General features: G+C 46.5%; 1 protein-coding gene across 4 annotated transcripts in view; it reads right to left on the bottom strand.

Moving 5' to 3' along the window:
* LOC133141643 (transcription factor 4-like) overlaps positions 1 to 24,141 on the bottom strand; it is a 193,406-nt gene that overhangs the window by 149,269 nt on the left and 19,996 nt on the right. The gene's annotated exons all lie outside the window — the stretch shown is intronic.

Below are 24,141 nucleotides of genomic sequence, written 5' to 3'. Positions count from 1 at the left end.
TTAACAAGAGTGGTGAGCAACCCAACCCTCAACCTTCTTTAAATCAAAATGCATCTGCTGGTTTTGCATCGAGCACCAGCCTTCCTGCATCAGGCAGCAGTGCCAGTTTTCTCCTCTTTTTTCCCCTCCACTCTTCAACAGAGCTGCCAGTCTCGTTAGTGTGGCTTCCTGGCCACACCCCCTTATTTACCATCCCCATCACACACAGAGACGCCCGCACACTCCCACACTCGAACCGTGGGCCTGATTTCAGTTGTTTTGTTTTTTTTCTGTTTTTTCTTTTTTTTCCCCCCTCCCTTCTTCACTTTGCAAATCGCACTTCAAAGACATCTCTTTCAAGTCAGTGTATGGAGAGAGAATTGCATTCATTTTTGACTCATTTGCTGTGTGGGCTAATCTAAATGCATTGAACTTGTGCTGAGAGCACAAGCGCACTGATCAGCTCTGTTACAAAGAGCTCTCCGAGCAGCCAAGGCCAACCCTCCGCTGGCTGCCGGTGTGAAGACACAGCTCTGGGCCGGCAGAAGAGCCTCTCACCTGGTGCCACCAGCACCCCCCGCCTAGCAAAGCGCTCAGACCGAGACTCGCCGCGGAAGGGGCTGGACGTACGCGAGACGCAAACGCCCGATGCTCCAAACACAGGGTCAACGGGTTCCCGCCACGGGCGTAACGGACGCCTCGTTGACCCACGGGCGTAACGGACACCTCGTTGACCCACGGGCATAACGGACACCTCGTTGACCCACGGGCGTAACGGACGCCTCGTTGACCCACGGGCGTAACGGACGCCTCGTTGACCCACGGGCGTAACGGACGCCTCGTTGACCCACGGGCGTAACGGACGCCTCGTTGACCCACGGGCGTAACGGACGCCTCGTTGACCCACGGGCGTAACGGACGCCTCGTTGACCCACGGGCGTAACGGACGCCTCGTTGACCCACGGGCGTAACGGACGCCTCGTTGACCCACGGGCGTAACGGACACCTCGTTGACCCACGGGCGTAACGGACGCCTCGTTGACCCACGGGCGTAACGGACGCCTCGTTGACCCACGGGCGTAACGGACGCCTCGTTGACCCACGGGCGTAACGGACGCCTCGTTGACCCACGGGCATAACGGACGCCTCGTTGACCCACGGGCGTAACGGACACCTCGTTGACCCACGGGCGTAACGGACGCCTCGTTGACCCACGGGCGTAACGGACGCCTCGTTGTCGACAAACGCCGCGGCGGCCCCTCCCCCTCCGGCCGCCATTGCAGCTTCTCGATCGCGGGAGAGCGGGCGTCGATAACGCGCTGTCATCTCCGCTCTCCGCACTGGCAGGCGCTCGGCGTAGGTCGACGCGAGGCTTTCGCGAAACGTGACCGACGGCGTATGATCCGGAATCATCCGCGCCGCCTGGGGTTTCATCGCTCCCGCTAACATACATGTACGTACACAAATTATCAATATCAGCTGGCATCCCAGAGCACGCCGTGCGCTGTTAGATGCCAGGCAAGATCTGATGGATGTCTCTTACCAGCTGTCTGCTGAGAACCTGGTATCGAACCACAGCCCTTCCCCTGCTCTCAGCCAACATCTCATGTAATTTATTACCCAGAATTACACTCCTCTTATCAGCGCCTGCCCACATGGAAGTCTTCTTCCAACACCTTTCCAAAACACAAGGCTCCGACAGCACCTGCATTCCTATGGACAAGGGCCAGCTCCCGAATAAACCGCAATAAATCTCCTACTTTTCCCAGCTCTCTGGAGCTCCATTGGGCGCGTTTTTGGGGAATTCCATTTTTCGCTTCAGCGAGGTAATGGCGAAGAACAGACTGATTATTGAAAATATCCAGAATCAAACCTGGATGCTTTCAATATGAACGACAACAATTTCTCTGTAGTCTCTATTCTTTAAAGATATTGGGTGCATTTGCAAAAAACATTTAAAAAATAATAATATTAATGTTTCTCGATCACATTTATTGACCCATTTGCTTCATATTTCCCTCATCTCCCTAAAGAAGCATTCCATGCTTGAAACTTTATTGAGCTGATGCTTCACTGTTTGAAGTCTTTGTCTTGTGCGTGGTGCAGGGATTTGAATTTTCTCTGTTATCTGTCTGCAAAGCTCAATTTACCCTCACTACACCACAAAAAAACAGTGCAATAAAATTACTGTATAACCCACAATTACTGATTAGACTGTTTAAAGATTATAATCTTTCTAATGGACCCATTACGCTGGCCTGTGAAACTGGGTCCTTTTTAAACAAACGATGGCACACGCATTTTGCATAAAGTAATAAACCTTTCTTCCAGGATTAGAACTTGTGAGACTGAAATATTAATTGCAGTGATTCAGAGCAGATTACAGTGTTGAAACGTAAGAGAAACAGCATCCACATAAGGGGCAGCTACACAGGTAATCACGGCAGCAAACAAAGTGTTGTTTAACTAGCTATTTTCTGTTGTGTAATTAAATTGAGTAACATTTTAAAGTAACAAGGGGGTTTGAAAATACTGTAAATGTTTGTACTTGTAAATTACTGTAAACCAGACCATTCTCCAGTACTCCAATTGTGCTTTTGCGAATGTCAACATAGTCAAGTGAAGCACTTGTAATATGCCACAAAACCAACGGCAGCTTATTAGGGTTAAAAGCTTGAGAAAAAAAAAACAAGATTATTCCATGTGAATGTTTTCATTGTTCTCAGGCCACCTGTGTGCATTGAGGCTGGATATTTTTTTTTTTTATTGGAATTAAAAGAAAAAGGAAACCGTTGGCAATGCAGCAAATGCTTGGTGTGACTCGTTCTCAATCAAGCTTGTATCAAACGTGGACTCCAAATCCCAGGAGGGCAATTTTATCTTCCATTCCAATTGTAGTCCAGATCGCACAACCCACGCTGTCGTCTACCTCTGCCGTTCGGTTTAGCTCGAGTTCCTGCTCAAGGATTAGAGGCCATCCTCAAATCCCCCACATCACAGAGCCTGTTTCCTGGTCACCTCTGGTCCTCATCCAGGGTCCTTCTCTCTTTATGGAACATTAAACGAGGATTAATAAAAAAAGAACTTAAATCAAGCTAACTAAGACTCTGCCAAGGCAAATGTTGGGGCTGGCAAGGCAAGAAGAAGCGCATAAATCCTAAGAAATCATAATTCAAGGTTTTTAGACTTTAGGCAAATATTTACATCGCGTTCTCACTATTCTTGGCTCCTCCGGTTCCTGTTTTATTAACGATATTCAGATGTGGTGCTAATAATTCCAAACACACACTCGGCATATTAAACACGCTATTACACGTAGGCCGTTAGAGTCTCCTTATGGGCTCCGAGTGTTAACTGCTGCCTGTAGAGACCGAATGAAGCCCTGAGGTTTCGGAGCGGTGCTTTTGGCTCAGCCGGTCATAAAAGCCGCACACAAACTCTGCCCCGTATCCATCAGGGGCTAATCAACTTACACTGACAGACAAGACCATTTCTTCCACGCAGATGAAATTATACCAGGTTGACAAAAAACAGACACGTATTAATATCGTTATCTTGTCTGTTATAGGAAAACAGGCTTGTACCTATTTATATATTTTTTTCTTCCTCCTTGCCCTCCCTCTTCCTCCTGCTTTTGAAGGCGAGGAGATGGCGTGTAGAGCGTGTGCGAACGTGTGTCAGGAGGGGTTGATGAGATGAGCCTGCGTTCGACCATGCCGAAGCCCATCAGAAGATGACAGTTTGTCAACGTTGGGGGTTTTTTGTGTGTCGCGTTCCCTCCCCCCCCACCCCTGCTTTAGCGTATCCCTACCGCCGCGCGCGTTTGCCAGGATCCGTCAGGCTTCTCGACAGCTAAACGGCGGCGGGCGCTCCGCATCGTTTAACTAACGTTTCCGTCGGAGCAGCGGAGAGCCTTGTCATTAATCTAAATGTGATCCTTTCAGTCTCCAAACCTTGGCGTTGCTACTAATTTCACGTGTTGTTTTTCTCCCAATCTCACTCTCCCTCTCCCTCTCTCTCCCTATATCTCGTGGCACACGGAGTGCCCCGTTATTCTTGCTTAATGGCATTGATAATAATAATAATAATAACTCCATTTTGATGCCGGCAGGCAGCGAGACTCTCCATACAGTAGCACCTTTGTGACAGGCCAGTGTGAGAGCACCTGGCCACACTCGGGGCCTCAGACCTGGGCTCCCTAATTAACCCCGGCCCCTCATCCCCTCCACCTGCCCTGTCAGTCCTTCCGCACACTCTGCAGCACAGGAGCTCCTTCAGTGGGCCCTGCACTGAAACCACCCATGTTGACTGGTGGGATTAGAGCGAAAGGCTTCAGTAAATGTTGAGCTGGAGCCTCTCCCAGTGTAGACCAGCGCTGCTCTTTCCTGTGACTCTCCTCAGCAGAGTGCTATTCCATGTTCAGAAGGACGTGTATCACTTTAACATTTTTTTTGCCAGAATCTATTTCACACGGTTTTGCTAAGTTGTTGTTGGCTGGTTCGATAAGGTGACCGTCTCAAGGAATGAGAAATGGCCACGACTACAGTATAATAATAATAATTTTGTTATTTAGCTGACACTTTTATCCAAAGCAATTTGCAGTTGATTAGACTAAGCAGGGGACAATCACCCCCTGGAACAATGTGGGGTGAAGAGCCTTGCTCAAGAGCCCAACAGCTCCTCAGATCTTATCATGCACAGCAAAATATCTATGAAAAATGGCTGATGCAAACATACAACCATTTATGTATGTGACTGCCATATAGAACTAACAGAGCACCCCAGAACTCTGATATCGTTCAAGTTAGAGTTAATTTAAATACAAATCAAGGCCTTAAAATAATGTGGAATACCCCTGAGACCGACAGATCAATTCTCAAATTCAGTCAAAACAGTCGCAACAACTTGATATTGATAGCAATACTGCACAACATAAATTCTGCACTGACCAAAAAAACAAAGCCAACATTGTTTCCAGGCATCTTAGGTTCAGGGCCATATTCAGGGGTCAGGGGTCAAGAGATTCACATGTATGCCTGAGAATCAGTCATGAGGTCATTCATAAGGCACAGCTCAAATGACAAATATATTATCAAAAGCGATACTTATGAAAATGCAATGCAATACAATACTAGTGAAATATGTAGCTACTCCAAGCCGGCTTCATTTTAATATTGGGCAATAGTTAAACATTAGCGGTTGTTTGGATTCAAATGGCACAGCTGACGCTCCTGATAAAATGCATTTGCTACTTTGTTTGGGTGCTCGTGTTTATTAGCCATCCATCTACCCAAGCAGTTATCATACAGCAATTCACAGTAATAATTGAAATATATGAACAGCAGTGATCTCACCATACTAATCCTCACAACACACAATTGGGTGCTGCTTTTCATTGCTGAAGATTAACAGTGAAATACAATGCCTGTATTCATGTTCGCAATGAATGTCGCTACATGGAGCTAGTCACCGCTTTAATGCCAACACTCCTAGGTGCAACTAGGTGTGCACAAGTTTCAGAGCTTAAGCTTAGCTCATTTTCAAAAGATAAAATCAACATTTTTTATGAATATGGCCCCCAGAACTGGGTAGCTTCTTGGATTTTTAAAAACGGCAATCTCAAGCAACGGCGCTCGAGAGACACGATGATTCTCAGCTGTTGAGTCGTAAAAGATCCCGTTTCCCCACCACCTCCCCTCAGCACTTTACTCTCCATAACCGGGGAGGACCAGGACGGCCTGCAGGCCTAAGACGTGTGGGTTTCCCACGTTCCCGGTGTCCTACACTCTCCACTGGCAGAGCCTGGTAGAGAGTCAGAGCGCCGGTCCCAGTGTCCCATGGAAGAGGAAGGGATTCAGACCCCCCAGGGAAGGGACTCAGACCCCCCAGGGGTCCCCCCCTCTCCTCCCCTCCTGCCCACCCCAGCACGTGAAGCCCAGATAGGACGGGATGGAACCCGGGACCGGACCCAGAACCACCCATCACGGAGGAGGAGGAGGAGGAGGAGGAGGAGGGGGGGGGTGAGGGCAAACCCAGCTTCAACCCCTGTGCTGCGGTTACCGTGGTTACTGCAGCAACAGACAAGCTGGGCTGGTCGCGCGTGTTTTTATTTATTTAATAAAAAAATTTCCTAAACGGTTAAAAAAGCTTCCCTTTCCGCCAGCGTCTACCGCCACCCACAAACGCAGATACATGGCAAGCAGTCAGCCATTTAAAAACTACATACATACATACATACGCTCTCCTCCAGCAGACGGGTACATACTCTCTACCTCCAGCAGACTGGTACATACGCTCTACCTCCAGCAGACTGGTACATAGGCTGTACCTCCAGCAGACTGGTACATACTCTCTACCTGCAGCAGACTGGTACATACGCTCTCCTCCAGCAGACTGGTACATACGCTCTACCTCCAGCAGACTGGTACATACGCTCTACCTGCAGCAGACTGGTACATACGCTCTACCTGCAGCAGACTGGTACATACGCTCTACCTCCAGCAGAACGGTACATACGCTCTACCTGCAGCAGACTGGTACATACTCTCTACCTGCAGCAGACTGGTACATACGCTCTACCTGCAGCAGACTGGTACATACGCTCTCCTCCAGCAGACGGGTACATACGCTCTACCTCCAGCAGAACGGTACATACGCTCTACCTGCAGCAGACTGGTACATACGCTCTCCTCTCTGGCGGCTCTGGAAACCCGCGCCGCGCGCCAGGCCCGACGGCAGGCGACGGCGTTTGTAGCCGCCGTGCGGCCGTGTCCGCGTGCCAGGCGGTCTTCCCCTCCGCGTCTTCGCTCTGAGAGGATCTCGGCGCGGGTAACAGGTGCGCGGCGGCTCCCGGAGCCCCTCCCTCCCCCGCTGCAGCGGCGCCAGATGTCTCCAGCTGTTTTGCAGCTTGTTCAGAGGAGTGCAGAGCCCAGCAGGCAACGCCAGGGCTGAGCACAGGGCCACTCTCTCCCCGACAACGCCAGGGCTGAGCACAGGGCCACTCTCTCCCCGACAACGCCAGGGCTGAGCACAGGGCCACTCTCTCCCCGACAACGCCAGGGCTGAACACAGGGCCACTCTCTCCCCGACAACGCCAGGGCTGAGCACAGGGCCACTCTCTCCCGACAACGCCAGGGCTGAGCACAGGGCCACTCTCTCCCCGACAACGCCAGGGCTGAGCACAGGGCCACTCTCTCCCCGACAACGCCAGGGCTAAGCACAGGGCCACTCTCTCCCGACAACGCCAGGGCTGAGCACAGGGCCACTCTCTCCCGACAACGCCAGGGCTAAGCACAGGGCCACTCTCTCCCGACAACGCCAGGGCTGAGCACAGGGCCACTCTCTCCCCGACAACGCCAGGGCTGAGTGCAGGGCCACTCTCTCCCCGACAACGCCAGGGCTGAACACAGGGCCACTCTCTCCGGACAACGCCAGGGCTGAACACAGGGCCACTCTCTCCCCGACAACGCCAGGGCTGAGCACAGGGCCACTCTCTCCGGACAACGCCAGGGCTGAGTGCAGGGCCACTCTCTCCTGCCCAGCCCGGGAGGCCAGGGAACCGGGCCGGCCGCAGGGCGAGGAGGGCAGGGAAGGGTTAACGGGAAGCACGCCGTCAGGCAAATCAATCAAGTGATCTCTGATGAACGGGAATGTGTGTTTTTTTTTATTTCTGGCTTTTCGCTTGACGAGCAGGAAATCTGTTCTGCGTAACCAAACGCACCAGCCACGGTCGTTGTGTACAACTATGACAAACACACAGGCCGATGTGAAGTAAACTGCCAAGATAAAGTTTATGTACTTTTGGAGGAAGCAGCGGAACAAACAATATAGCCCACACAATAAGACATACTTTCCTTTACACTAAAATTGTAATGAACTGTGCAGTGCACCTCCAGAATAAATAGTATGCAAACCTCTCCATTTAAAAGCCAACCGATACTCATTTGGATTATAATAACTATTTGTCTTTTAAATCATTTAAAAACAGCCTGGCAGTCGAAAAACTACTCACTTGTAATGCTAAGTAATTTCATACAGCACTAAATAAAACTGCACAAAAATGATGCATAGAGATGCATTTCAGCTTGTCCTTGCCTTGGGTTTACCCACCCCCCACAAAACACAAACTGTCTGTGATTCACCAATGACCACTGACTGGCAGATTTTAATTTATTATTATTTTTTTATATTGGCTCACTGCTAACTCATTATTCTAACTCATAGGAGCTGCTTTTTTTCCAGCACAGAGAAAGCAGCCACATCCACTATTTATAGAAGAGAGAGTAGCTTAACGTCCAAAGTACTTTAGTCCCCTCACACATTATAGCTAACAAGTGCATGAAGGTGAGTGGTTTATGTGGAGAAGTAACACTTATGCTCGCTCGTGCATTAACATTGTTTTGAGTTTGCTGTGACTTCTGATGCTCATGATATACCTGTTGCATGAAGAGTGTGTGAGTGAGTGTGTGTCTCTGTGCGTGTGTCTGTGTCTGTGTGTGTGTGAGTGAGTTTGTGTATGTGCGTGCGTGTGCCTATGTGTGTGTATGTGTGTGAGAGTGTGTGCCTGCGTGTGTGTGCATGTGCCTGTTTGTGTGAGTGTGTGTCCGCGCGTGCCTGTTTGTATGTGTGTGTGTGTGTGTACGTGTGCCTGTGTGTGCCTGCTTGTGTGTGTGCATGTGTGTCTGCTTGTGTGTGTGTCTGTGGGGCGGGGGGGGCAGTTGATTAAATTGAAATCTAAACGCAGGGTCTCCAGTCCTCGGCCACGACAGCGTGATGACAGGCGATGGGCGGGCGGACCCAGCCCCGGAGCTCCAGGTGCCTCCATCCACCACGGCGCTCGCTTCAGCAGCGCTTAGCCAACGCGGCCGCGCAACTCCGCGCCATTATTAATTATACACAAAAGTGTTTCTTTCATGGCTATGAATAACCACGTATCGGCCCGAGGATTAAACGCGCCGTTGACCCGTTCCCAGACACAGGTGCTTTATCAAAAAGACCGTGTGCAGCGGAGCTCTGGAATGCACTCCCTGTCTGGAAACGTCCCGCAAAAGAGCGCGACAGACAGACCCCGCTTTATTCCCCGGGAGAAGGGAGGAGGAGGAGGAGGAGGAGTGGGGGATGGGAGTGAGGAAGGATGGGCCAGCGCTCAGAAGTATGGAAACGGGAGGGGAAGAAGAAGCTACACTAGCAGGATGTAGAGTTACACAAGGGGCTGTAGAGTTGCACTAACAGGCTGTAGAGTTACACTAGGGGCTGTAGAGTTACACAAGGGGCTGTAGAGTTGCACTAGGGGCTGTAGGGCTGTAGAGTTACACAAGGGGCTGTAGAGTTGCACTAGGGGCTGTAGGGCTGTAGAGTTACACTAGGAGCTGTAGAGTTACACTAGGGGCTGTAGGGCTGTAGAGTTACACAAGGGGCTGTAGAGTTACACTAGGAGCTGTAGAGTTGCACTAGGAGCTGTAGAGTTGCACTAGGGGCTGTAGGGCTGTAGAGTTACACAAGGGGCTGTAGGGCTGTAGAGTTACACTAGGGGCTGTAGAGTTACACTAGGAGCTGTAGAGTTACACTAGGAGCTGTAGAGTTGCACTAGGGGCTGTAGGGCTGTAGAGTTACACAAGGGGCTGTAGAGTTGCACTAGCAGGCTGTGGAGTTACACTAACAGGCTGTAGAGTTGCACTAGCAGGCTGTAGAGTTGCACTAGGGGCTGTAGAGTTACACTAGGGGCTGTAGAGTTACACTAGGGGCTGTAGAGTTGCACTAGGGGCTGTAGGGCTGTAGAGTTACACTAGGAGCTGTAGAGTTGCACTAGCAGGCTGTAGAGTTACACTAGTGAGATGTAGAGTTACACTAGGGGCTGTAGAGTTACACTAGGAGCTGTAGAGTTGCACTAGCAGGCTGTAGAGTTACACTAGTGAGATGTAGAGTTACACTAGGGGCTGTAGAGTTACACTAGGAGCTGTAGAGTTGCACTAGCAGGCTGTAGAGTTGCACTAGGGGCTGTAGAGTTACACTAGGGGCTGTAGAGTTACACTAGGTGCTGTAGAGTTACACTAGGGGCTGTAGAGTTAAACTAGGGGCTGTAGAGTTACACTAGCAAGCTGAGTTACACTAACAGGGAAAGAGAGGGGGCCAGAGAAAGGGAACGTTTACACGAGGGGTTAAACCCCGAGGAGGGAAAAGAAAGAGAGTCTGATTGATGAACGGTCTGGAATAACACAATTAACCCTTTGTCTCATTTCCCGTTTGTCTACCTCTGGAGTGGACGGTGATTCTATTAGGGGTTACCAACGTGATTTTTTGCACAATACAACGTCTCGCTGCCAAAGAGCAGCATATGCAGGCCTATCCCCCCAGATACAGTCTTTATAGAGGGCCAATTCCCAACGATCTCCAGTAGTTTTCCGGTTGTGCATATATAGCCACGTCAAAAATAGGAAATAAATGTTCTAAATATGCCATTTATCTGGGGAATATAATTTGTACTTTTCTACCAACACATAGGCATATTGCTGTTTGGAGCATGTCACATTAATCAAGCCCAGTTAAACACTCAAAATGCTATTCAAAGCCATACTTTAAAACCAGTCCCGTTTTCTCTTACGTAAGGAGACATTAATAGCCCTGTGAACGCTACTGAAAAGGAGGGATGAAGTCTCATAGCAGGCTGGTGAAGGACCAAAGCATTGAGCACTGCCATGCGTCTCCTTAACCCTTTAAGGCAGGGCTGCCCAACCCTGTTCCTGGAGATCTACTGTCCTGTAAGTTTTCACTCCAACCCTAACAAAGCACACCTCATTCAACAGCTAGAGCAGGGCTGCCCAACCCTGTTCCTGGAGATCTACTGTCCTGTAAGTTTTCACTCCAACCCTAACAAAACACTCCTCATTCAACATCTAATTGAGCTGTGAATTAGTAGAATCAGGCGTGATAAATTAGGGTTGAAATGAAAACTTTATGGTGTAAGATTCCCAATTACACAACTGGAATGTTCTTAACTGATGGAGATGTAACTGGGAATTGAAAGCAATGGACTTCTAGAAAAAAAGGGTTAAAAACTCCCCAGAGAACCTCCCCCCCATGCACAAACTGACCTCTCAAAGAAGAGAAGAGAGACCCCCAATCAAACCTCACCTGGCCAGCAACCTCATCAGGACAACAAGGAAATAAGCCCGTAATAGATTTGACTGTCATCAGCCCAGGTTTTGCTACATGCAGCCTTTACCCACAATGCTTTAGCACAGTTCCCCACCACCCGCTAAATGCATCAGAACAGCCGAAAACAAAACCTTGGGTACTATGACAGGTCCGAGACAAACGTTCCGTTGCGTTTAGGCCTACTGTACGAGCACTAAAGCCAGACAGTAGCACCAGTTCAGATGCCAAAGTCAGCTTGCCCCCGAGTAAACCTTTTACACCTTTCCACATTGCACTCCGGGGTACGGAACCCGCCAGACGAACAGACAGGGGCGCTCAGAGGTACCTGCATTAGAGATGGCAGGGAATGTGTCCCGACTTGCCAGCTTAGCATTTCCGTGGCCAGAGACGGAGGCAGGTGCTCAGAGTGAGTGTGCTTTTTTTTTTTTCTCCATGCTGCTGCTCCATATGAAATGGCATGCAGGGGTGGGGGGGGTGGGGGGGCTCATAGAAGAGCAGAGGGGGGTGGGGGGGGGGGGCAGAGGGCAGAGGAACTGGGATCAGTTTTCTGCTGGCTGGACGAGTACAATAGAAGCAGGACATGCCTCACTTCCTTCAGCCAGTCATTACGGCCTTGCAGGAGATGTTTACCAAGGCCCTTCCTCCACTGCCTTCCGCCATTTCCTCATTTCCTGGGACTCTAGTCCCATCCTGTTGATGTCCGTGCGGCAGGGGTCTGTTTTGGATTTGCTTCCCCCTGTTTGTGACCCCTGACCCCACTCTCACTCTCTCTCTCTCTCTCTCTCTCGCTCTCTCTCCTCTCTCCCCACTCTCCCGCTCTCTCTCTCTCTCTCCTCTCGCCTCTCTCTTTCTCTCTCAGTCCTCTCTCCCCACTCTCTCTCTTTCTTGGTCTCCCTCCCTTTCTCTCTCTCCTCTCTCTCCCTCTCGCTCTCTCTCCTCTCTCTCTTTCTTGGTCTCCCTCCCTTTCTCTCTCTCCCTCTCCTCTCTCTCTTTCTTGGTCTCCCTCCCTTTCTCTCTCTCCCTCTCTCTCCTCTCTCTCTTTCTTGGTCTCCCTCCCTTTCTCCCTTTCTCTCTCTCTCTCTCTCCTCTCTCTCCCTCTCTCTCTCTCCTCTCTCTTTCTTGGTCTCCCTCCCTTTCTCCCTTTCTCTCTCTCTCTCTCTCTCTCTCTCTCTCTCTCTCCCTCTCTCACAAACACACACAGAGGGTGGTGTGTACAGGCTGCAGCGGTCACTAAAACATATCGAGCCAGACAGCAGAAACTTTTGTTTTATTTATTTCAGGGAGAATATACAAAAATATTTCTGTAGTGCCTTCATATGGAGAACTTAAAAACGCATGAATATGCTGAGCTAATGTTTTTGTCCAGAAGAATACAGGGTACCATTTTAAAAAGGTTCCATTTATTCAGCAGGATTATTTCCGGAGGAACTTTTGGTAGAGCACCGTTAACAGCAGAGACCCATATGGTACCCACACCACAGTAATAAGCTAATTTACATGTCAAATGAATTTGTCACTTACCAAGTCCTTCAAAACACCTTGCTATTCGAGACCTTAGAATTATAAGGTTCTGATGTTTTTGACAAAAATGAGTTATAGTGATAAATATGTTGTTTATAGGGCAATTTGATAGGACTTTTAGGGTGTCCTGCATTTCAGATTTGCTGTGTTAGGATGTGAAAGCTCAATATCTGAGAACTACTCACAGCACAGATAGAAGCGTATAACTCCAAGGTCTTGAATGCTGTATTAATTCCCAGCATTAGAAACAGACTCCACGGCACACGGGCTAGGCTGTGTATTTCCTATAAGGATGTGGCAGAGGAAGACTTTGAGGCAGCTATGAGAAAGTCCTTGGTTGCACTGGGGGGGGGGGGGTATGATAATATCACAACAATGATGTGTTTGTGTTCTCCCTCTCTCCCCAGCATTGGGAGGGCATGATGTTCTCCTCATAGAGGCATTCATTAGCTTTCTCAGCCTTGATTAAACACGTCCTCTGACCAGGGAATTTATGCACATGATAAATTATTTATCACCCTTTTATTTCTTCAGCTGCAAACTATCGTGGGGGGTGGTGGGGGGGTAATGCCAACAGGTGTTAACATTTCTCCATTTAAAAGCTGCCCGCCAACTCCAGGACAGAAGGCGAAAGTGGAGTCTCAAAAATAAAGCAGACTTTAATAGAGTCTGGACAGGAGAAAGGGTCCTTCCTCTTGGATAAGCAAGCCCGCGCATATCACATGCTGGTTTGTTATTGTTGGACAATGCTTGTTGTGAATAAAACAGAGGCTGTACGAAGAACTGAGCTTATCTCTTCCCCAGAAAAAAAACAATGACCTCTTATCATCGCAGTTCATCAGCTACAACTGACGGTAGTGCACTCTGGGTACAGAGGTCTACCAATATCACAGAACTGCTGAGCTGATGGTGATGCCCTGTAGTGGACCTGCTGCCATGACAGCGGGCACACACACACTGTCTTACTCTCTCTCTCACACACACACTGTCTTACTCACACACACACACACTGTCTTACTCTCTCTCTCACACACACACACTGTCTTATTCACACACACACACTGTCTTACTCTCTCTCTCACACACACACACCGTCTTACTCACACACACACACACTGTCTTACTCTCTCTCTCACACACACACACTGTCTTACTCACACACACACACACACTGTCTTACTCTCTCTCTCACACACACACACTGTCTTACTCACACACACACACACTGTCTTACTCTCTCTCACACACACACACACTGTCTTACTCACACACACACACACTGTCTTACTCTCTCTCTCACACACACACACTGTCTTACTCACACACACACACACTGTCTTACTCTCTCTCTCACACACACACACTGTCTTACTCACACACACACACACACTGTCTTACTATCTCTCTCTCACACACACACTGTCTTACGCTCTCTCTCACACACACACTGTCTTACTCACACACACACACACACACACTGTCTTACTATCTCTCTCTCACACACACACTGTCTTACGCTCGCTCTCACACACACACACACTGTCTTACTCACACACACACACACACACTGTCTTACTATCTCTCTCTCACACACACACTGTCTTACGCTCTCTCTCTCACACACACTGTCTTACTCTCTCTCACACACACACACTGTCTTACTCACACACACACACACACACACACTGTCTTACTATCTCTCTCTCACACACACACTGTCTTACGCTCGCTCTCACACACACACACACTGTCTTACTCTCTCTCTCACACACACACACTGTCTTACTCACACACACACACACACTGTCTTACTCTCTCTCTCACACACACACTGTCTTACTCACACACACACACACACTGTCTTACTATCTCTCTCACACACACACACTGTCTTACGCTCTCTCTCACACACACACTGTCTTACTCTCTCTCTCACACACACACACTGTCTTACTATCTCTCTCACACACACACTGTCTTACACTCTCTCTCACACACACACTGTCTTACTCTCTCACACACACACACACACACACACTGTCTTACTCTCACACACACAGTCTTACTCACACACACACACTGTCTTACTCTCTCTCACACACACATTGTCTTACTCACACACACACACACACACACACACTGTCTTTCTCTCTCTCACACACACACCGTCTTACTCTCTCTCTCTCACACACACACTGTCTTACTCACACACACACAAACACTGTCTTACTCTCACACACACTCTGTCTTACTCTCTCTCACACACACTGTCTTACTCTCTCTCACACACACACTGTCTTACTCACACACACACACACACACACACACACTGTCTTACTCTCTCTCACACACACCGTCTTACTCTCTCTCTCTCACACACACATTGTCTTACTCTCTCCCACACACACATTGTCTTACTCTCTCTCACACACACTGTCTTACTCGCACACACACACAGTCTTACTCACAGACACACACATACACATAGTCTTCCTTACTCACACACACACACACACACTGTCTTACTCTCTCTCTCTCACACACACAAACACTGTCTTACTCCCTCTCACACACACACTGTCTTACTCACACACACACACACACTGTCTTACTCCCTCTCACACACACAAACACTGTTTTACCCTCTCACACACACACTTACAAGCACACACGCAAATAAGGAACTAATGGAAACAAATAAACAATTTAGCCATCATGAGCTATTGAGATGGAAATATAATAATAATAACAATAACAATAATAATAATAATATTTTAATAATTTCTTTTAAAAATAATAACATACAGCAAGTTTGGTTTTTCAACTTTGAACTGGGGCAGCAAACTACATAGCAAAAACTCAACTTATCTTAAAAATTCAACTAGAATATTCACTGAGAAAACAATCCAAACATTGATCTGGTGTATGTAATACACTACACAGTTTGTGTTACGACAGTATAGATAACTGATCAGGTACATTTTCACATTTCCCATCAGGTGAAATGCCAAGCCCTTTCACAGAAGAGAAAGGGAAAGGTGTTGTTTGATGTGCAAATTAGGAAGGCTGATTTGGCCCACGACAGATCCCCATGGAATGGGTGTGAACTGACCATGAGTGACACCAAAGCAATTTGATTATTATTCAAATAACCTTCAAGTGACATCACACGCCATTTTGGCTCAACCCCATCCAGTCGCCAAATATACACTCAGTGAGCACTTTATTAAGCAGACCTGTACACCAGCTTGTTAATGCAAATATTTAATCAACCAGTCAAGAGGTTCAGCTGTTTTTCAGACCAAATGTCAGAACAGGGAAGAAATGTGATCTAAGTAACTTTGACCGTGGAATGATTATTGATGGCAGACAAGGTGGTTTGAGTATCTCAGAAAATGCTGATCTCCTGGGTTTTTCACGCACAACAGTCTCTAGAGTTTGCAGAAAATCCAGTGAGCAGCAGTTCTGCGGACAAAAACACACTATTAATGAGAGAGGTGAATGGCCAGACTAGTCAAAGCTGAGAGGAAGGTGACAGTAACTCAAATAACCACACATTACAACAGTGGTATGCAGAAGAGCATCTCTGAACACACAACGCATCAAGTGGATAGGCTACAAAAGTGACCATTTCTAGATCACTTCTAACTTTATATCCAGCTTTCCTCATGGGTGGTCTCCCTTCCAAACGATAACACGCTGACAACACAAGGTGATTTAAAGACAAGGAGGAAACGTGCATATGACTAATCAATCACAGCTATTCAAACATCTCAAATTTCATCAGCAAAACATTCATTCAGCATCCACTACGAAGTCTGAGGATTTTTTCCCCACACTAACTTAGAATTAATTTTTGTACGCAAATACTTGAAAACGTTGTAAAATGTTTAAAAAAAGTAAGCTGACATAAACCGTTTGCTCGAGTCTCACTAGGAGAACGGATTTGTATTCACAGTAGTCTGAACCAGTTAGTCTTCATGCAGACTGACGCGTATACACACAAACACACACTCTTATGCCAGGAAAACCTTTGCCTTCTTTCAATTGCATGACACCACTTACTTGAAGCGGAAATAATATTAAGAAAAATTACAAATACATGTCAGTAAAACACACACATAACTAGTGTCACGAAGCTGCCGACGGGGGCCACGTCTGATGAAAGTCTTGGCAACTCAGCACAATTTGCACCCTTTTCTGTGACAAACTGTCAGCGTTAAAATTGCTGTTAACTGTCGCAACTCCAGCATCTCTCGGCTCACATCTAATGGCTTCGAAGGTGTCTGTTGAGAAAATTAGTTCTTAATATTATTAACATATCAGATCTTTGAGAACAGGAAGATGTGAAAAAAGAAAGACAGAATCTACATCCATTATGTGTAATATGCCTATTCACTTCCCCGTTATAATTGATGACAAGAACCAGTTAATGTGATCTACAGTGTATTCATAGTATATCACACTGTTTGCGGTCACACCTCATCGACTTATATGGGAAAAAGATTACTTTCAAGGGGAGCAACACCTGAGCAATTATTTAAATTATTTTAGCATTAAATGTAAAAATCTAAGATAGTATTAATTTGACTGTGTCCTTATACAGTCACATAACTTAAATGTACATTTTAACCTTACAAGGGTATAACAGAAGTGTGACACTGATCAAAGACTAAAAGGGGAGTGCTTCCTTTACTTTGAATAGCACACTAACAAATTATGGTATAATTTTATTCATTTTACTTCATTAATCATAAACGAAAAAAAACATTCTATTCAAATCTAAGCCATGTTTTCAAACTCATGCGCTAAATATAGGCCTAAACAGTAACAGTACTGGCTTTGTATTCTTATGTTTTCAATGGTTTGTAGGACATAAGCAAGTCACATATTAATATTTAATTTTACATGATTTTCCCTAAACATTTATCAATGCCTGCAGCTATATTTTCTCATAGTTAGCATGCAACCTTGGAGCTACTAAAAATCTGGCCGTCACTGACATCTCTTAATTATTTAATTCTCCGAAAAATAGCACATCACGCTAAAAAACACATTTAATATGAGGCTCAGTTTCAGAGGATAAAAAGGGGCACAGAAGCTGTAAGGATTTTCATAGTGCTGTTAACGCTCTCAGAAGTCTCAAAAACAGCAAGAAGTCGAAACCTCTCCCAGCACACCTGAACACGAGATGCCGCCGCTGAAACAAGATTAGGGAAACCACCGACCTGTGGTGAAATGTCTCACAAGGCCCTAATCAGTAAGAGAATCTGTCAGTGGGAACGGAGAGAAAAAAACTGCGCGCACACACACATATAAACACACACACACACACACACCAGGGAAACCCTACGAGACAATGCGCCTCTGCTCTTTTACGGAACCTACATACCTCCCTGCCGCACCTGTTACCACCAGAGGAAACCCGTCTTTATATATGCGCCAGCTACCTGTCGTTAGCGGTGGCTTTGATTCTGCCTGGGTTCACACCGGCTCCGCAGTCAGACGGTTGCTGGCCTAGAGCTGTAAGCGGCGTGGCCCCAATTCAGAGGCCTAGCCGAACCGTGCGAAGAATGAATGCCGGCAAATATCTGCAAAACTCCTTGCGTGTCTCCTCGCGAAAACAAAAACGTTTCGGCGGAGAAACCGTGCGTTTTCCACAGTTATGCATTGTTTGGGCTTTGTGCTCACCGACGGAAGTTCTCCCAGAACGCAAATCTAAATCGTTTCGACCGTCATGGATGGAATATCCCTCTCTTAAAGCCTCAGTCATACCGGATTCCATCATTTTGTTTGTACTCTAACTAGAGAGACATGGACACCTGTATGTAGACCTGGGGAGTGCCTAAGCCAGCGCTGACCTCACACCATGTCTCCTGGTCTCAGAGAATGAGTACGAGAGAGGGTGAAGTAACAAGCCTACCACTAATCACCTCTCTCTCTCTCTCTCTCTCTCTCTCTATCTCTCTCTCTCTCTCTCTCTCTCTCAGCTTCCCGCCCAGCCACCTGGCCTTGTGCTCCACAAAGGGGCGGGGGGGGGCTAGGCTGAGAGAGGTGCCACAACACGGGGGGGTGGGGGCAGGCTGAGGCGCCACAGCACGGTGAAGGGGGGGTGGTGGATCTAGAAGCAACAGCGCTAGCTATAGCTGCACCGTGCTAGCATCCAATCTGCCACTTCTGCCCCAAGTTAGGAGAGCAGAGGAGAAGAGAAGCAGGTTCCTCCTGCGATTATCGTGTGAGCTCTCAGGGCAAGGAGAGGCACTACTTTTCTGGAGAAAAAGAAAACGGCCCCTTTGAAAGGGCTCAGCTTCCTGTTATTGGAACATATCACGCAGCTAAAATTAGAACATCTGGAGCATGAAAACTTTTAACAAGCCGCAGAGCCCAGTTTTTTTTTTTTTTAACACAATACTTTTGTGCACTTTCTGACTTTTTTTCTTTTTTTTTGGGGGGGGGGGGGTGTTTGTCTTTACCCCCTTTGTTCGAGAGCACATTAAAGGAGAAAAATAAATAACAGCTTGGAGAGCTAATGGTGCTATAAATGAAGGAAAAAAGTGAAAGGCAAAAAAAAAAATCAACTTCAGATATATGAAGGAAAAAAACTATTAGCAAGTTCAAACACGGCTGACTTGAATGAACGGCTTTCAATTTTAAAGAAAGGACTACAGATGCCAGTCCAAAAAGGCAGATTATGGATATTAAGGAGGGTTTTTTCTAGGGTGAAGAATAAGCGCTGGAGAGATTCTTTTGACAATGTTCATCATTCAGATATGCCCATGTGAAGCTTTGCCAGCTATGGCTTAGATCTGTGAGCACAATCACGACACATTAAAAACATTCTGTACATGTGGGTTTAAAAAAAAAAAAAAAAGAACAAAACTCTAAAACAATGCTCGCTTAGCACAGATGAAGGCTTGGTTAGCGTTATATTGAAATTTGCCTTTTTTCTATGGAACGCCAACACCCCCATAAACAGCTCTTTTTGTAGTCCAGGAACATTAAACCCAGACCAAGTACTCTGAAACGCACTAATCAGTTTAGTGAAACAGTGCGAGGCTTTGCCTGTGTACATTCACAATAGGTAGATTGGGATTGTATTTCAACAAATTCCCACATGAGAAAATACATAATAATGTCATCAAATGACAACAGGCAACAAACGGCTTCACACCTAAAAAAAGAAGCTCTATGGTTTGATGGTTCAGTTGACTCGTCTGTAATTATTGTTTAAATAAATGCTTACTAACCATGCTGTCACATCTGTAAAATGGACACCAGTGAATTCTCAGGTATTGAATACAATTATTTAATCAAGTTTTCAGATGAGGTGCATTCCATATCTACTCAAAAACAGAAAATGTTTATGTTGAGGACATTCATTTTTTTCTATCAATGTCTACTTCCATCTGGATATAACTGTTCAGGAGGGGCTGAGCATTACATCCGAAATATAAGGGCAATACTCCAACCAAACACATCGGGATGGAAAAACCTTCAATTTAAAAGTTACAAATAATTTGTGTCTGCGTAGTCTGAGTACGCGCACTGTTCCTGTTTAAACTTCGCGTTTAAGCTTCGGCGGCTGATGTGTGCACTTAAAAATCACCAAACAATTTACAGGAGTAAATAAGCTTTGAGAATTGTACCTGACATCTGTTATTAATTAGCGAGCAAATGAAACAGCCCTGTACATTTCTGTTTCTTCTGCTGATATAACTAATCCCCCCAGTCCTAGGAAATAACGCGGGCGGAGGGGCTTTGAAGATTCCGGAGGCCTTCCTACCTGCTTTTGTTGGCACGCGGCGCAGAAATGAAGCCTTGTCACAACATTGGCAGATAAATAACGTTATCACAATGCCTACTATTTCACAGAGAGGGCCCAGCTTTTTTCCCAAGACATTGTTTGCATATCTAAGATGGAGCTCTGCCTGGGCACAGCTATCCTACGATACGTGGGAAACCAGGTGAAACGGACACATTCTGGACCCAATGTCTCCGTGGACTGACGGAGGAGGTTAGACTGCGTGAATTTAAAAAGACGACTGCGGTTCATCGGCTCATAATCTAATCTAATAAATGCAGCAAAGTACCAATTTTTGCGAAAACAAACATTCAACCCGTGAACTACTTTGACTCCAGGTTTATTCTTTTAACTAGCAGAATAAAACATGTAGGTCTGTCACAAGATGTTTTAATAATTTAGCCAACAGCAAAATTGCTAGAAGCATTAACATTTTATCACCTCGTGTGTTTGTGTGTGTGTTTGAGTGTGTGTGTATTTGTGTGTGTGTGTTTGTGTGTAGTTGCTCATTTCCAGTGGCAGCAAAAAACCCTTCAGATCTGCCTGAAGAAGGCTTCATAAAACATCTGACACTTGACAACAACGTCTTGATATAGCCAGTTTAAAAAGATGAAATCAGTCAACTTAAAGTACACAATATAGCTATTTTGTTCTTTTCATTTCCGTCTACTAATCCTGACAGAAATAATCGAATGCAGCGAAACGGTAACTCTTCAGTGGTCAGTGGTTCTCACTGAAAAGAAAGGGATAATGGCCTCTGTATGGCAGCTGTAAAACAGTAATAACTGCGACACAGCAGTTTAGAGACTGCTGGAAGTGGAACAAATAACAGCGGAGAAAAAAGCACAAATCTCCGATTCACTTAGGGGTTCTAGGCCATAAAAATCACCTTGTGCAACATGAGGATAGGAAATGGGACAAAAAGAAAAAAAAACTGATATCTACAAATCCCAGAAGCCAAAAATCTCTGAGAACATACATGCTCGGCGAGTTTCCTTTCAACCTACATCTGTCCAGTTTGTTAGATTCGAAACGATGTCATTTTGTGAAATTTCTGTGCTCGTTCCAGATTTTCTAGCTTGCCTTGCATAAGGTGCACCATATGGCATAAGGGAATGTGGGTAATCAGGAGGCTGGTGTACTGCACTAACATGCAAAGAGAAGCATAAACAATAGGGCAAAGCAAGCAATCCACATCCTCTCCCTCAGGCTTCCTCATGCACAACCTTTAAAAGTTTAATATTAATATTAATATTATATTAGTAATCTTTAAGAGTATAATATTATCAAGTGCAAACATGGCAGAGAAAACTAAATACACGGCAAGCTCATACACTCACCATGACATATCATCCTTGAAACGCACAATGGAAAACGCAGTTACCTTCTGTCTGTGGGTTTTACGCTCTTTAATGACCACATGTTTGTTCAGTGCATGTGACTGTAAATGTTTTTTAGTTCTGCTTGAATGTGGGTATGCATAAAAAGAATATCAGGGACCACCTAAAAATAGATGGTACCATAAGCCAATGCTGTATGGTTTGCACCTGCAGCGGAAGAGGTGTTTGTCGTGCACAGAAAAGTACTCGTATGTTTCCTGTGAGACGGCAGAAGTGAAAGTTCGGAGCCATTGGTGTCTGAGGTGATCTCCATGGAAACAGCAGTCGTCCATTCACAGTGGCCCTCCCACTAATTTATTCTGTCACTTGGGCCAGTTATCTAATGCCAGAATAGGACGAGTCTGACATGCGATTACATGTCAGTGTCTCCAATTTTATTTAAACAACAGTTTCACAGAAGAACATCTCCAGGCCTTCCCCCTTACAAGCTCTGGCCTTTGAACAGCACAGTTCCCAAGGCTACAAAGGTTTCACGGAAAAACAAGAAAGGGAACTTTCTCTGTGCGACTATACCTAAATGAATGAGACACAATTCAAGAGTGTATGCAAACACAAAAAAACGGCATTCACTGGATTTAGGAGCGATGTCCTCTCATCTTCTACAAAGCCAATGAGGGAGTGGCAACAGAATAAGTAGTCATATAAATGGCATTCTTTCAGAAAGAAAAAGTGCCCTCAGGCTAACGGGGGGGGGGGGGAAATGAGTTGCACCAGAAAGCAAGAAAAACACGGGAGCAGCCAGGAATCCTGCGAACGCCATGCGTGGCACGGGACGGTTTGAAGTGCTGTCCCCGACCTCAACCCCCATGCTGAACGCTGCTAATCCCACACCGACAGGAAGGGCCTTCACAAAAAAGCAAAGGCTTCACACCTGGGAGAATACGCCAAGGCACATGAAAGGGAAGACCTTAAGCGCTACCAAATTGGAGAACAATTTCCGAGCCCTGCGGGGGAGGACAAACCTGGTTCAACGGCATTAAAATGCATGTTGCCCTAAGAGAGCTTAATGCGCCCGAAACGAGCTTTAAACTAATTATACGGTATAATGATGTACGTTTAGTGGACACCCTCGTCTGCTGAAACCTAGAGCAGTATACTGGACCCACAGAGGTGACGCATGTCGAGTGAGGGGGTGACGTTGGCTTTGACCCCCTGAGCCTGGGGCTCTGACAAACAGACCACATATCAGCAGAAGGGATCTAAATGGACACATATTTCTGGTAACGTAAACTCACCATGTCCCGGACACCATGTTAGCTCACCATGTTCCTTCCATTTTCATAAAAACTTGGTACAAGTCATACACGCGATCCATTGTAGCATACAGTGGCCTGGTAATAGTGCTCCACTGTGACATTGTGGTGGGGAAGCTGTTGCTAATGAGAGACTACGAACCGGGCAGGCTTATACTGCGGTGTTCGTACCATCGTGAGCTAACACGGTGGTCTTCTGAACACAGGGACGTTGTGCAGTTATTCGTTATTTTCTCTATAGTTATTGGTCCAATTCACATTAATCAAAGTGCATTAGTATCTGAGATAGTCAATAAGCAACCATAATCATAATTCCTCAGGAGAAAAACTGCCATTGAACGGACGTTAACTTCCGGTGGAAGTGGTCGCTTCCCCGTGTTCTGTTCGGAACACGGTGAGTTTACGTTAACCAGGATGTTCTTCATTAAAAACCTCTCAACTTTCTGATCATACCACTCCAGGCAGAGAGGGGCCTACCCCAAGCCACACCTGTTAGCGCACATAGCTCTCAGTTACAGACCCGCTGAGGAAGCCTGAGACCTGCCCCATTTCCAGGCTTCAGAAGGAGGGGGGGGTCGAATACGCACATAACCCCCCATCGCAAGCCTCAGCACGATCTCAGCCCTGAATCACTCGCAACTTCAAAGCCCCACTTTGATGACCAATTCCAGTCGCCCTTAAGTCGAGGCCATTCAAGTCAGCTTACAAATGAGTTTATTTTCTTTTTATTTAGGGTCACCAATTTCAAGGGCAGGTGTGTATGTGACTCAGCTAAAAAGCCCCCGAAGTTTGGGTGTGCGTTTCATTCCAAACGCAGCCCGTAATCCTTCAGGTGGGCCGTATCTGCTGACAGAGATGAAACTGTTAATTCATTTGAAGCGTCCACCCAAAAAAACATGCACTTTGGCATTATTTGAACTGAGAAATGGAACGGAGAAAGCCCCGTTGAAAAAAAATTAATAAATAAAAACTTTTGACAGAAATGCAGAACTGAGGCTTTTCTGTGATGTATAATAACAGGTAAAATTCAAAA

Source organism: Conger conger, chromosome 12 (assembly GCF_963514075.1).
Source record: "Conger conger chromosome 12, fConCon1.1, whole genome shotgun sequence".
NCBI lineage: Eukaryota > Metazoa > Chordata > Actinopteri > Anguilliformes > Congridae > Conger > Conger conger.
Note: the sequence above shows the minus strand (reverse complement) of the source record. Positions and strands in the feature narration are given on the sequence as shown.